The sequence below is a fragment of the Oryx dammah genome, unplaced genomic scaffold (assembly GCF_014754425.2).
Source record: "Oryx dammah isolate SB20612 unplaced genomic scaffold, SCBI_Odam_1.1 HiC_scaffold_23, whole genome shotgun sequence".
Classification (NCBI taxonomy): domain Eukaryota; kingdom Metazoa; phylum Chordata; class Mammalia; order Artiodactyla; family Bovidae; genus Oryx; species Oryx dammah.
Window position 1 is genome coordinate 109,687,546 of NW_024070207.1, and position 13,764 is coordinate 109,701,309.

Here is a 13,764-nt window from a genome sequence, read left to right on the forward strand (position 1 = left end):
GAGAATGCCAATGGGCCTGAATAAATTCATGACAACTATAAAAAGAATTACTCTAAGACTGTGTCAAACTGATGATGGGTCTTCTTTGTATACAAGAGTCTGTATTTATTATATGGACACGACAGTGCAACATAACATAATAAATGGAAGCTGACTAATCACATGCAAAACAATACCACATCTGGGCCTGGGGCTACTGAGTAACTGAAGATATCACAGGGACACAAGCAAACTTTAACAATTACAGTTGAAGCCCTTAGACAGTTATGGAAAACTTAAAGAACTACAGACGATAATGAAAACAAAGTCAGTTTTTGTGAAAAGCAAGGCAAATCAAAACCAAACACACAAAAACCCCCAGTTGATTTAAACATTAAGTCAGGTTAAAAATTAAATCTGTACTGTAGTCAGAAAGGTGAGGGCCAAGCAAAAACACTTCACTTTTAACCATTAGAGGCTATTCTGATATGGCACATGCAATTAGTAAAAAGAAAAACAAAAAAAAATTAAGAAGATGCACGAAAGGCAAGTGCTGTCTCTCATAAACATAAAAGGAACAGAAACATTTCTGAGAAGAAATGCTATCACCACAGAGAAAAGGCAAATAAGAAATGATGGAGACATTAAATTCTGGGCCAAGTAAATGAGCAAGAGTCCCAAGAGGAAAAGAATATGCAATTTAAAAATAATCCCAAACTACTAGAGAAAAATACCAGAGTCAGAATGAACCTGTTTAAATCCCAAATATCTCTGAGAGCATGAAACAATTCTGGATGACTTTAAATCCTCTAATTTGCTTGAAGCAAATGGGACTGGTGTTTGCATATATTTCATTGACTTTTTTTGTTTAAAGTCACATTTATTACAAATTTTAGTTGGTATTAAAAAGTCATAAAGTCAATAGCTGATAAAACCACAAAGCGTGCTTCTTTAGAAAGATTTAACAACAATAAAAACAACAAAGGGAATGCCATATGCTTTTAAGACTACAGACCTTTTAATATTTAAAACTGTATTTTAAAAAGAAGTAGTGTTATACATTTTAAATGGTTGATTCAATACATTTCTAGCAAAAAGCACTAATTTTGAGAGGAAGAAAATGTAGTTTAACTATATCTAACCCAAGTGCTTTATTTAGTCACGTTATAACAGATTACTACAGATGTTATACAAATATCGATAATTCACTATTCCTAAAACTTAGAGTACATTCTATCTTGATAGTTAAAGGATCTACTCTCTTCTCTGCCATGAGTATTATAAGCCTTTTTCTCCTAATTAATCTGCAATTAGTTCAACCAACCTCCAATTAGTCTTCTACAACATTACCCTACTTAGACAATAAAGCAGTCTCCACACTGGGTTTTAAACCTGGGCTAAAATAGACTCCTACAGACCAAAAATGGTTCTGAGATTTCTCTTTGTAGTATAATTTAGATGTCATATCTAATTTGCTGTCATGACTATTGTTTCACTGTGCAATTTGTATGTCGCTTTGAATGGTAAAGACATCAGAGCTTTATTGAATTAAACCTTCTGTCTTTATTTAGGGTCTGATGTTACATGTTTATGCGTGTATGTTTATGTCTCAAAAGCTCCTTTTGACATCAAGTAATAGTAGAAAAGGATTATGCTTTTTTGATATCTTTGCTCCCAACTTGGTAAATATAAACACAAATGGGGGGTGGTGGTGGTGGCAGCCCTCTTTAAACAAAAGAAACAATTTTAAATAAACAATAATAATTTATTCTTATTATTATTTTAAAGACTGAGACAGCTAAATAAGCCATTCACATTACAGAATCATAGAGGACCTGGCTGTTTTATAACCTTAATGCCTTGATTGTCGATTCTATTAACCAACGGTTTCCTAAGAATTGCCTTTTTTATTGATAGTTTTTGTGATGCTACCTCAAATATAAGATATTATTCTTATCACAATTTCATAAACACAAAGAAATGCAAATGCTCCCTGGCTTTAATTCATAAGGAACACGGGCCATCTTACCTAGATTGCAATACTCAGTTTAGTGTTGGTCTGTTTCTAACTGTCCTTCTCCTGGCCTTTGAGTTCAAGTTCTAACCTAAAGTCAGGACTAAGACTCACCATGGAAAGTCTCCCAGAAGACCACTGGAATAGCCTTTTAAGTAATTTTTAGTGCATGAAATTTCATAAAGTTTTTACTAGATAATTACACTTCCTGATTTTGTAATTAGTGGAAGTACATGCAATTACATAATAATTATGATAGTAATTACGTAATTAAGATGTATAATTATGTAGTAAAAAACATCATGGAAATAAAACCATCTACTGTGTAAGCACAATACATTTTAAAAGTAAATTCACTAGCTCAACTGTTTAAAAATACTTTTCTTCAAAATAAAGTGATTAGCTCACATTATCGTCTAACTGCTTGAAAATGGTTTAATATTTTTTCCTCATTGGTGATAGAAGTATATATATTTTAAGTACATGAAAAAAATCTTAGGTTTTTCCCATTTTCAAACACTTGAAAAATGACAGCATGTTTTGCAAATGAAGACCATCAACCATAGCACCATCACCTAGATAATGCCCTTGCTTATATGCTGCTATACTTGTCAAAAGGGACAAAGAAATTGCCCACTGAAAGGACATACTAGGAAAAGATTTTATAAAACTCATAACACATTTGTAATCACATCATGCTTGTGAGCTCATTTCTACATAAAAGTGCAAAACTTGAGTGCATATTTACGGTAGGCTTAGAGAAAAGGCATGCTATCAGAATCCAGAAGTCTGTTGTCCAAATACACAGCAACTTAGTCATATACAACTTTCGCTATCTTAAAGAGGATGACATAAAATATACAAAGACATCTCCACTACTGGCAAAGCAACTATGGTGACAATTTCCTGGAAAATGTAGTTTTTCTTCTGTCACACTGTAAAGTTGTCTTTAGATAAACAACGAAACAAAAACAAAACTGGCATTATTCAGAGAGAAAAGCAAAGCAGTATGAAGGGGCTCCAGTCTGCCACAGGAAAATATCAACTTTGTCATTCTTGTATTGAGCATAAAAATAGAACAGGAAGATTCATGTCAATGTATGGCAAAACCAATACAGTATTGTAAAGTAAAAAAAAAAAAAAAAAAACAGGAAAGTCAGCAACAGTAAGGAAAATTCCAAAGTAAATTTTGTAGTACCAAAATTAAGAAATACAATCTTGGTTTCACTTGAAAAAATTCTAGTTCAATACCTTGAAATCTTTACAAGCATGCTGAATCAAGGTTGTCATGAGGCCCAGAATGTGGTGACTGGGGGAGACTGTACTCTGGGTACAAAGTGGCCCTTGTATGAAGTGGCTATAGAGCTATATTCCAGTTTCCTCTTTTATAAGCCACTCATCTTGAGAAGCTGAAAGCCATTTTGAAACTAAGATTTGAAAAATCTTAATTTACTTCTCTCTTGTTCCATTTAGTTAAGAAGAAAAAAAAGTGGAAGAACTCATGATTTCCTGCTTTTCCCCACTCTCCTAGGTCTGCTAAGGCTACTACAATTTTAAGCTTAATTACAAAATATACTTCAGAAGACAAGGCTGTCATACTAATTCCACCTCAAACCTGGCTAGGCCTTCTATATTCTGACCACCTGTCATTTTAAAGTTTTGCCAAAAGGATGCTCCCAATCAATAGATGAATGGAATGGAAGTAGGCTTTAGTTACTAAGAGGGGAGAATGTCTTAAACCAGTGCTTCTCAACATTTAATACGCCCAGGAATCACCTGGGAATCTTGTTGAAATGCAGATACTGGTGCAGGAGGTTTGGGGAGAACCTGATATTCTGCATTTCTAACAAATGCCCATGTGATGCCTATGCTACTGCTATACTGATCACACTTTGAGTAACAAGGTGTTAGAACTGACGTGGAAAATAATGTAGGGAGAAAAAAGCTGACCTGGGTTCATCAGTATGTTATTTTTTCCCTCAACTGCTAAATTACTGGAATCATTATTTCAAGTTGAATAAAACATTTCTTTGTAAAACTTCCACTCTTATAACTTGCTTCTTGTTAAAAAAGCAGTACAAGTCCATCTTATATAAAGGAGAAAATAAAAATTATCCATAATCCACCCACAGGTAACAGCTGTAAACAATTCTAGTGCTTCTTACCAATTTTTCCACTGTGTATATAAACTATACATTAGAATCATAATAGTTATTTACTTTCGGACTTTAACCTTATATTATTAGTATTTCTCTAAGTCATTAAACATTGAAACTATGTAATGTCTAACAATAATGAGGCCCCCCTCCCCAAAGCTCAGGGTTATATGAGCCATTTTTTCTATCATCAAAATTCTTTGTTTCTACAATCACTCCCTAATCATAAATTGTTCTAAACTACCATGTTAGTGTCTCCCCTGATAAAAAATTCACTTAAACTAATGAAAGGAATGGGGTGGCAAGAAAAAGGACCGCCCCGCTCCCAAAACCTCAGATCTTTTTTTTGTTTGCGGCAGAAAACAGCATGTGGGATCTAAGTTCCCACCAGGGATGGAACCCATGTCCCCCGAAGTGGAAGTATGGAGTCCTAACCACTGGACCACCAGGGAAGTCTCATCAGATCGTATTTTATTCGTAAGAAAATGAAACAAAGGAAAATGTACTTTAAGCTGCCCATTTCAAAACCGTTTTCTGTAATGAAAATTGTTTTTCATAATTATGAAAAATATAATTTTATGAGCAAATTAGTGCTTAAATGAAATTCTACCTTTACTTTTCCATGTATTTGGTAGGTATGAATTGTTTTGTGTGTGCTCTGGTATTATTTATTAAAAACATAGAAAAGGTCCATTTCTAAAATTCAGTGGAATAGCCCATGGGCTTAAAAAAGTGACATAGGAACTGAATCAGACAGGGTGTCTGACACAGCCTTGTGAGGCTTTAACAAAGTAAATTCTAAGAGTGCCAACTGGCTTAGAGAGGACTCCAGCAGCTCTTTGCTACTTGTATTTCAGACTTCTAGCAATGATATAACTCTTTTGCTTTCTCTTTAGCAGTTAGGAATAGTAGAAATCCTTAACATCAAAAAGGATTAAGACCCTCAGAAAACTCCAAAATCCTATATGCACTAAACCATATAATTTTTTCCATACAATTCTTATTTTCTGGCAAAAAACCCATACAAAACCCCAAAACACATTTTTTAGACTCCTTAGCTTTTTAGTATTAGTTGTTATCTCTCTTTGGGGTCCCTACTTTCCACAATGTAATAAATTCATTACCACTTCATGAGTGTAACTATTTGGCTGATGGCGAGCAGAGAACAGGACTCTGTGGCAGAGTGGATGAGGGGCAGTCACCCAGGCTCACTCATTAGTTAAGTGACTTGACATTCTTTTGAATCAATTCAAATTTGGCATCAGCAAAATGAGAGCTAGGACATCACTCAACTTCAGTTTCACTTGCAAAGAGCTGAAATGACAGGTATTAAATCCAAAAATGTCAAGGAACTTTAGTGACATTAATTTACTGCACACATGAATCATGTGAGCAATAGATGTATTCTTATATGGTTTTAGAACTTTCCAACACATTGCCATCCATTCATGGACAGAATTGCTTCCTAGGACTTGTTACTCCACAGTTCTCAAAGTGCTTATGTGGCCATATTTTGAGCTAAGAACTCGTTCAACAAATATTTAGTTAGCTGGCTCCCCCATGGGCAAAGCACAGATCAACAGGGTATGACCCTTTGCCTCCATGAACTCAGTGGAAGAGAAAAAAACAATCCAGGACAAATCCTATGAGAAGGGCACTCACAGGGTGCTATGGGAACACAAAAGAAGGAAGCTTATATACTACATTCAATTTCTTCATCAATATAATGGGGCACGATCCACTGTTACCTCGTGGAGCTGCTGTGCAGACCCATGCTGGACATCTGAAAGGAAGACAGGAAACTATATAAAGTACCTTACATAGGGTTAGCGTAACTCTGGTGACACTAACAAAAACAACAAATACCTACAGACTTGACCATCACGTATAAAGGAAAGACAAAAGAAGAGCAATGGTAACAAGAAAGGGACAGCTTAAGAAAAAAACAGCAAAGCAAGGAAGTGAGAAAAAAGCTTGAGAGGGGAAGTCATTGGGAATTTTACCATACTGAAAGAAGCAAGGAGCACAGCCTCTGAAAGGGACTGTCCAGTAGGATGTGGCCCTCAGGCTGCCCATGGTCCTCTGCAAGAAACAGGGGTGACCCGAACAATAGTCTTTCTAGACCTAAAGAGACTTCACTGAGAAATCAGTCTCCCTAACAGATGCTTTTCAAAAGTCCACAGGTAAAGCACCATCCTTTTGCTAACATTAATGCTGTAGCTTCAGTTCCTTTCTTCACCACAGTCCTAAATCCTGGTGTCCCTATTCTGGCAGAGACAAATGCAACATGTAAAAATTTCACCAAGAAGACCATGTGTTATGGGTTGAATCGTATCTCTTTCACCCCTAAAGTCTTATCGAAGAGGGGTTAAAGTCCTAACCCCCAGTACCTCAGACTGTGACAGTATTTGGAAATACAGCCTTTAAAGGGCTAATTAAGTTAAAATGGGACACAGAAAGGTACAGAGGGAGGACCATGTGAAGACAGGATGAAAATATCCATCTACAAGCCAAAGACAGAGGCCTCAGAAGAAGCAACCCTTCTGATACCTTGATCTCAGGCTTCTAGCTTTCCGAACAGTCTGAAAATACATTTTGTTGTTTAAGCCACACAGTCTGTGGTACTGTGTTATGGCAGGTGCAGCAGAGTAACACACCATGCTATTACAAATAGCTGACACACAGAATAAGAGGAGATAAGAATCGGGTAAGACAGAACAGGAACAAAGAAAGTGGTTTTTCTGTTTTTGCTTTTAGGAAGAAGGAAAAATCAAACATTAAAGTGAAAAGGCAATTAAAGTTCAAAAGAATAAAAAAACAAGCCACAGACCGAGGTAAAATATCTGCCAGAGACACATTTGGTAAAAGACAGTTATCCATCAGGGTCTTAAAGTTTTCTGCATACAGGTCTTTTGTTTCTTTGGGTAGATTTATTCCTAGGTATTTTATCCTAGGTATTTTAGGAGACGGTGAGACGAATAGAGAGAGTAGCCCTGAAACATATACATTATGATATGTAAAAAAGATAGCTGGTAAGAATTTGCTGTCTGACGAAAACCAGGAGCTCAAACTGGGGCTCTGTGACAACCTAGAGGGGTGGGATGGGGTGGGAGGGAGGTTCAAGAGGGAGGGGACATATGTATACCTATGGCGGATTCATGTTGATGTATGGCCAAACCAATACAATATTGTAAAGTAAAAAAAAATAAAATCTGAGGAAAAAAAGAAAATAAATTTTTAAAAATGATGTGATTTTTTTAAAAAAAGGTTATCCAAAATATATAAAGAACTCTTAGATAAGAAAAACGAACAACTCAATTAAAAACTGGGCCAAAGAAATCTCACCAAAGAAGACATATGAATGGCAACTAAGCATATGAAAAGATGCTCCAAATCATATGCCATTAGGAAAAGGGTGGTTAAAACAACAGCGAGATGCCACAACACACCTATTAGAATGGCCAAAATATGAACACTGACAACACCAAATGCTGGGGAGGACGTGGAGCAACAGGAACAGCCATTCACTGCTCAGTGGAAAATAACATGGTACAGCCACTTTGGAATTCAGTTTGTCAGTTTTTTACAAAATTAAATATATGATCTAGCAAATTTACCCAAAGGAGCTGAAAATTTATGTCTACACAAAAACCTGCACATGGATTATGTTTACACGAGTTTTATCCATAATTGCTGAAAACTGGAAGCTACCAAGATGTCCCTCAGTAAGCTAATTGATAAATAAACTGTGATACATCCAGACAACAGAATATATATCTTTTTACACATTTTATTTTGTCTTGTATAGATGATTAACAAACAATGTTGTGACAGTTTCAGTTGAACAATGAAGGGACTCAGTCATACATATACATGTATCCATTCTCCTCCAAAGCCCCCTCCCCTCCAGGCTGCCACATAACATTGAGCAGAGTTCTCTGTGCTGCACTGTAGGTCCTTGCAGGTTATTCATTTTAAATACAGCAGTGCATACACGTCAGTGTCAATCCCAAACTACCTAATTATCCCTTACCCCCATCCTTCCCCCCAGCAACCACTTATTTGCTTTCTAAAAGACAAGAGAATATTTTTAATGCTAAAAATGAAATGAGCTACCAAGTCATGAAAAGACAGAGGAAACTTAAAATGCATCTTAGTAAGTGAAAGAAGCCAATGTGAAAAAGTCACATCCTATATGATTCCAATCACATGACATTTTGGAAAAGGCAAAACTATGGAGACAGTAAAAAAAAAAACAAAAAAAAAACAAAAACAAAAAAAACGAGCTGCTGCCAAGGGGTAAGGGGGAGAGAGGTGACTAGGAGAAGCACAGAGAATTTTTAGGGCAGTGTCTGATACTATTAGGTTGATGCAAACATAATTCTGGTTTTGGACCTTGACTTGTAAATCATTATGTGTGTTAGTCATGCCACCATGTCAGACTCTTTGCAACTCCATGGAATCTAGCCTGCCAGGCTCCTCTGTCCATGGAATTCTCCAGGCAAGAATACTGGAGTGGGTTGTCATTCCTTCTCCAGGAGATCTTCCCAACCCAGGGACTGAACCCAGGTCTCTTGCACTGCAGGACAATTCTTTACTGTCTGAGCCACCAGGGAAGCCCACTTAAATCATTATAACTAGACTCAAACACATCTTTATTAATAAAAATAGGAACCATTACAATCAATACATTTTTGCCAACGAGAAATAAGTTTGTTTATTCCTGTAGTGTAAATATCCATGCTTCAGGATTTGATGAACTCTTGGAAAGCATTTTCTGCCTCCTGCTGGCTGTGGAAGCATTTTCCTGCAAAAGTTGTCGAGATGCTTGAAAAAGTGGTAGTTGGCTGGCGAGGGGTCAGATGAATATGGCACATGAAGCAAATGTGTTCAACTTTTGAAGCAGCTGTGCATCATACAGTCGGGTGTTGTTGTGGAGAACTGGGCCCCAACCCAATACCAGTTGCAGGTGTTCCAGTTTTTGGTGCATCTCACCGATTTGCTGAACGTACTTCTCAGATATAATGGTTTCACCAGGATTCAGAAAGCTGTAGTGGATCGGACGGGCAGCAAACCACCGAACAGTGACTATGACCTTTTTCTGGTGCAAGTTTGGCTTTGGAAAGTGCTTTGGAGCTTCTTCTCGGTCCAACCACTGAGTTGGCTGTCACCAGCTGTCGTACGCAATCCACTTTTTATCGCACATCACAATTTAATCAAGAAATGACTTGTTGTTGTGTAGAATAAGAGAAGATGACACTTCAAAACAATTTTTAAGAAAAATTTTGGTCGGTTCATAAGGCACCCACTTACTGAGTTTTTCACCTTTCTCATTTGCTTCAAATGCTGAATGACCATAGAATGGTTGATGTGAGTTCTCTGGCAACTTCTCGTGTAAGAGGATCAGCTTTGATGATGGCTCTCAATTTGCTCACTGTCAACTTCCAACGGCCAGCCACTATGCTCTTCATCTTCAAGGCTCTCATCTCCTTTGCAAAACTTCTTGAACCACCAGTACACTGTACGTTTGTTAGCAGTTTCTGGGCCAAATGTCTTGTTGATGTTGCAAGTTGTCTCTGCTGCTTTATGACCCATTTTAAACTCAAATTAAGAAAATCGCTCAAATGTACTTTTGTCTAACATTATTTCCATAGTCCAAAATAAATATAAATAGCAAGTAATAAGTCATTGGGATTCCCTGATGACTAAGACAGTAAAGAGTCTACCTGCAATGTGGGAGACCAGGGTTCGATCCCTGGGTTGAGAAGATCCCCCCGAGAAGGATATGGCAACCCACTCCAGTATTCTTGCCTGGAAAATCTCATGGATGGAGGAGCCTGGCAGGCTACAGTCCATAGGGTCACAAAGAGTCAGACACAATTGAGTGACTCAAAAAAAGCAAGAAATGTACATTAAAATGATGTATGTAACATAACCACATTTATTAAGAATGTATTCCAATATCAAATGGCAAATTTCAACAATGCAAAAACTGTAATTATTTTGCACCAATCTAATATAATGGTGGATACATGTCATTATATATTTGTGTAAACTCACAGAATGACTGAGTGAGCCCTAAGGTCAAGTATGGACTGTGGGTGATAACAATGTGTCAATATAGGTTCAGCAAACTGTCCCACTCTGGTGGGTGATGTTGATAATGAGGAAGGCTGTGCATGTGTGGGGGCAGGAGGTACATGGGGAATCTCTGTACCTTCTGTTCAGTTTTGCTGTGAACCTACAACTGTGCTAAAAAATAAAGCCTATTAAGAAAGGCAGTTAGTGGATCCTTTTCTTTGCTTCCAAAACAATTTGACCACATCAATGGTTTATCACACCTAGCTGCAGTTGAATTTTTGTGTCTGCAAAGGGCTCTTAGCTCCTCTAGGGCAGGGAGCATTGACCATCTTTGTTTTTCTGACATTTAGGATGGTATTCAACAAATAATAGGAAATATATACGTACTGTTTTTATCGCTGCTGAATAAATGAAAAAAGACTCAGTTGAGAAAAGTCAAGACTCTTTTTCTTCCTTTATTTTTAAGCAAACTTACTTTAGACAACTGGGCAAAGATTTGAATTGATTCATGTCTCCCTCAAACAGTTCACTTATCCCTACTCAGGCCAAGGCCCCCCTGGGATGAGGCAGCCAAATGGGACCATTATGTGCTGCCACCATGGAAATGGATTTTTACTTCATATATTGCCACTATGTTCCTCTAAAACTTTTGGATCTATTATGCCATCTGTGTACATTCTGGAGCAGTTACAATAATAATGCCAAACCCCAAAGAAATAAGATTTTTAAAATGTTATGTATTTATAGTGAATATGCAGTAAATACTTCACCAAACTGGAAAACAGTCCCTTATCATCTTAAAGGAAAGGGAAAAATACCAAATGGGGTTAATTCACATTACGGACTAATGGCCTGTAAACCTTCATTTGAAAAGCAAAGCACAGGAAAAAGCTTTGACGAGAGCTACTTTTCACCATAAAAATAAACCTCTTTCCAATAATTTGTATGTGATTTTTTCCCCAACTCAAATTGACAAATTTCAAACACAGATTAAAGCCACCATCCAGTTACAACCCTCAAAATATGGGCTTTATAATGGAAATGGTAAAACTATCTTAGCGAAGGAAATGTTGCTAGGTACCAAGAGTAAAGGAGAGTCTATGGTAAATACTTTACACGCCAGTTTCAGGGCACTTGTTGACAGACAATACTTAGATTCCATTCTCAATAATATAATTGTGTGTAACTACTGTCATTTTTCACAGGACTTTTGATGTTAATATCTATTGGTGTTCTGGCCTTGGTCCAAATTGAATAAATTTATTTGCCCTCTTGATCCCACAGATTTTCAATTCTTTTTAACAGCAAATCTCCCTTCAATAGCTAATCAGAAGACAACATTTCACTCCAACTCATAAAGTGAGAAGTGAATTTTATATGTGTTACATTAATTTATACTTTGGAAGTTTCCCCTGTAACTGTTCACCTATGGACTGTAAGAATATTCTTGCTCTCCAATTGTTCCCTATGGATTACAACCTGTGTTCAAATCTCTTCTACTTAGAACCTGTCCAAATCATGTGTTCAGAATTGTTTGGGGGGACTTTCTTAAATTTTACCCCATACCTTCTGAACTAGAAATTCTGGGTATAGGAGCCATGGATTTATATTTTTACATGTACCAGGTGACTCTTAGGTACCAGCTTATCAAATGTCATTTGTTAGGAAACCTGTGCTCTTGGGCTATGGCATGACCTAGCCTTTCATTTCTATCCCACCATTTACCACTACTAAATTATCCAAAAATGTCCAGACCAAGTAAATTCTATCCAAATTCCTTCATTCAAAAGATGCAATTTAGGAATAATAAATAAACAGAAGATCAAAGGAAAAATAGTTACACTAATCAACACTCCATAAAGAAAGCAAAAGGATCTTGAAACGTTTAATGAAGTTCTTTCTGTCAGACATCAATTTTGTACCCTTCTTTTGCTTTACTTTCTTTATCCTTCTGATATGTAAAGGAACAAGTCAGTAATTCCATGCCGTTTTGGCTCTGAACTCCTGAATAGTGTATTTATTAGAAGCAAATAACAAAAAAAAAGTCCCAATTCTTAAACTTGTGAAACAGAACTAAATAACGTGAGTATACAGATTCTACCAACACTTCTCCCTTTTTGCCAAGCAAGAATTTTGCAAGTGATTACTCTGTTCCATCCTATTTTTCAGGAGAGCAACATACACTCCTCCATGTTCTCTAAAAAGCAGGGGTAAGTTTCCAATGACTTTACAGATCACTTCTACAAGTCTCCAAGTCATTGGGCTTTCTGAAAACTGCTCATCATTCAGCCCTTCAGATAAGAATTTTGGAAACATCTGGAAGAGGAATCTATCCCCTAGGAATCTAAGAACATCTAGGGACCAATTTGGATTCAGAAAGAAGTAAAAGGTGATCAAGTTCCAATATACAGATACCCAGAAAGAGGTAACAAACTTGACAGAAACGGACAGTGTACTCATCAAACAGTACTTAATTCTCTAAATGCTTAAGGCCTTTAAGGAAAGATCCTTCGAGGTAAAACAGAAACACTTATTGTTGATATGCAAATAAACATGGGCTAAATGATACCAGTCATGAAAGAAAGTTCAAAAACCTAGTTACTAATGGATTAAAGGAGTTTTTTCTCTTATATAAATTTAATTTATATATATATAGATATACAACTTTATATAATAAATTTTCTCTTATAAATTTAATTAATTCACTGAAAATAAGCTGTGGAGATAGCCCAAGGTGTTGCTGAACATCTAAAGACAAGATATTAATATTTGAAAATCTCCATTAGTCATAAAGTATTTTATATTCAAAGACAGAAAAAACAAGTAAGTCAAGGCATTAAAAAAAAAATTCTAGCCTATCTTGTAAATGGAAGAACTGAAATCAATTATGACTAGAACAGAAGAGTTAAGACCAAATCAAGGGCACAGTGATTCAGTTATCTGGGAAATTCAGAAGTATTTGTAGGTTTCTATATGTCCTTGAGGTTGCCTCTAGCCCTGGCAGTGACCAACAAAATGTTGCTGATGTTCAATGGCAAACAACATAAACACTTTACAGGTAACTAATATGAAAAATGTGTAAACTCACCTTTTTAAATATTTTACAGGTAATAGAAAAGTTGTCAATGTGATTTTCAGGTAGGAGAAAAAAAAACCCATGCACTTGTCATGACATTTTCAAATATTTTAAGTTATGTAACAAAGCTTTTCTCAGGCCTATTAAGCCCCACAGTGCCTGCAAGTCTTGTGTAAGACATAGGCAGCACCTGATAATCTGGGCTGAGGCATCTATATGCTCTCTTAGGATGGAGTCAATAAAAGAACTCCACCCCAGTCCTGTGTCTCAAAATGAACCTAGGCTTTTAGTGAACAGCAGAGACATACTCCAGGTCTATTTTTTCTGGTAATATCTGGTTTTTGTAGGTCCAATGATCACGTTGCCTATGCTTACTTCATTACAATTACTAAACTCTATAGAAAATAGCATTTTTAAAATATAGCATTTAAAGAGTCCTTTCTGTACTGTTCCTCCCT

At 36.5% G+C, this 13,764-nt stretch overlaps 1 protein-coding gene across 1 annotated transcript in view; it reads right to left on the reverse strand.

Annotated features, from left to right (window-relative positions):
• Positions 1-13,764, reverse strand: part of POLA1 (DNA polymerase alpha 1, catalytic subunit) — a 295,880-nt gene that overhangs the window by 55,785 nt on the left and 226,331 nt on the right. The gene's annotated exons all lie outside the window — the stretch shown is intronic.